Here is a 2,602-nt window from a genome sequence, read left to right as displayed (position 1 = left end):
AAAAGCACAGAGCAGGGCAGGGTGTGTAGAAGAGGGTGCTATGATAGACTGAGAGCAAGAGAAAAGAGACCTTAGAATGGAACTCAGAAATACCTACCTAAGCCGTGAGCAACACAACGAAAAAAGCGATCTTTTTGCCCCATCCTCTGGTTCCTATGCAATCATTGACTATCATGTTTTAGATTTTTTGTTTCTTTGGGGTCAAATACTGCAGGCATACTAAAAGGCATCAAATGTCTGATCAGAAAGTAAATAGCCATGAACAAAATTAACAGGGAATAGCCAGAGAAGTCAGGGAAGGTTTTTAGAGGAAGGGATGTTTTACATGAGACCTAAAAGAGAGAAGATTTCATTAGACAAATAGCACAGAGGATTTCATTGCAAAAGTTACAAATGAGAGAGAGGACAAGTTCAGGAATGAAAAAAAAGTGCTGGGAGTTAGGGGAGACAGGCACAAGATGAAATGATAGAGTCAGTCAGGGACAAGAACACTGAGTGCCTTGATGACTACATTAATAAGTTTACTTTCTACCTTTGAAGATTGCAAGAGGGAATATGACAAAATCTCAGAAACAAATATCAATATTATCATTCCACTATGGGTGGAGAGCAGCACAGAGGAAATGACAGCAAGAGGCAGCTGGTGACATGGATGGCGGCAGTTCAAGAGAGGTGATGGCCATTTGCACTAAAACGTGTTAGCAGCAGAAGTGAAGGAAAGCAGGCTCAAGAGGTATGCGGAGGTTAATTTGACCCGAGTGGATCATGAATGGGGATTTGGAGGGAAAGAGAAAGGGAAGGTGTGAGGATTATTCATCACTCCTGGCATGTGATTTGGATCAATGGTGGTGCCAGTGGGAAAGATGGCAGAAAACAGGGCCAGAGTTGGAGAGAAACTTTTAAGAAAAACTTGAATACGCTGAGTTGAGATGCCTTTGACATAATATATTCCAATAGAAGTGTTGAGTCTGCAACAAAATATTCAGGTTGAGAGCTTTGTGTACAAGTCAAGGGTGGGAGCAGTTAAACTAGGAAAAGGTTTGAGACCTGGGGCATGGCTACTGTCCAGGTGGAACCTGCACAGCCTGGCACTCAGACCTCAAGGAGGAGGCCAACAGGAGAATAATCCAAGGGTCTCAACCGAAGTTCTGCTCCCTCCCCTCATCCTTGCTGCCTCCCTACAACTTCCAGAAGATCCTGCCCAGTCATTAAGGACTATTTACAAGGTGTTGTCTGAGACTTCCAAGGTACTTTCTTTCTCTCTCACTACACACACACACACACACACACACACACACACACACACACATGTGTGTATGTATATATATATATGTATATATGTGTACACACACACACATAAACGCATACATACATATGCATCAGTTAATCACAGTTAATTCACCTGAAGTTAGAGGCAGGACACATTTGCTAAACCAGAAAATTAAAGAAAATATGTTCAAGAAACTCATTTAAGGACTGTGAGTAGGTAAAAAAGATGTAATAATAGCATACATTTGGTGACCTCTTCTTCTGTGACAGCCACTGGTAACAGTATTTTATATGTATTAAGTCATTTAATCCTCACAACAACCCCATGTGTTAAGTAAAGTTGCTCTCTCTGTTTTATAGATGAGAATACTAAAGACAGTGGTGACTCTGTAGCTCACCCAGCTACTGAGTAGCAGAGCTGAGATTTGAAACCAGTCAGATTAGCTCTAAAACCCCTACTTTCAATCACTACACTATTACATAAAATAAGAGTTGGCAGATCCTATGAGCTTGCTAAGAAGATAATACATAAAAACATAAAGGATTCAATATAATTGCAAAGCCTCTGGTTACTTAAATCTAGGAAGCTCAGAAGATTCATCACATGCACTGAAGTTTAAATCTTCAGATGACTGCAGATATCTCAGTTAGGATAGGCTAGGATAAGTTTCAGTCACAATAAACCCCAAAATATCAGTCACTTAACAGAGAAAGTGTTTATTTACATTTATTTATTATGACACAACATCACTAACATAAGCTCTGCTCATTGTTATCACTCAGGGACCCAGGTGGGCAGAATCTATATCTTGACATGAGCTTCCACAATCTCTAAGAAGGGTACTAAAATGTGACATACCATGCCCAGAACAGACAAACATCACTACAACTTTTGATCATATTTCAATGGCCAAAGCCAGTATGGCCACACATAACTTCAAGGGGATGGAGAAGTAAGAGAAATGAAATCTTTGTTAATATCCCTACGAACTGCTGGACTCCCTATGAAGTCCCACGGTGGTGTCTTCAATGCTAAACTACTCACAGCTAAAGGAGGAGATAGTGAGTCCCACATGAAGAGATTTTCCTTTTGTTTCCTTCTGTTGAACCCACTTCCAGTGACAACTCTTCAACAGAGGGTCTTAAAGAATCCTCTCCTGGTTAGGAGCCACTGTAAGGTAGACACATTCATTACAAAGGAATAAAAGTACTCCAACTCAAGATGTAACACTGAATACCAATCCAAAAACAAGTAAAAAAAAGACATGGATAGGGCCGGCCCGGTGGTGCACTGCTATAGTGCGCCGCTTGGGAAGTGCGGCGGCACTCCCGC

This window comes from Galeopterus variegatus, unplaced genomic scaffold (assembly GCF_000696425.1).
Source record: "Galeopterus variegatus unplaced genomic scaffold, G_variegatus-3.0.2 Scaffold637, whole genome shotgun sequence".
In the NCBI taxonomy this organism is placed as follows: Eukaryota; Metazoa; Chordata; class Mammalia; order Dermoptera; family Cynocephalidae; genus Galeopterus; species Galeopterus variegatus.
This window is presented reverse-complemented; position numbering follows the sequence as displayed.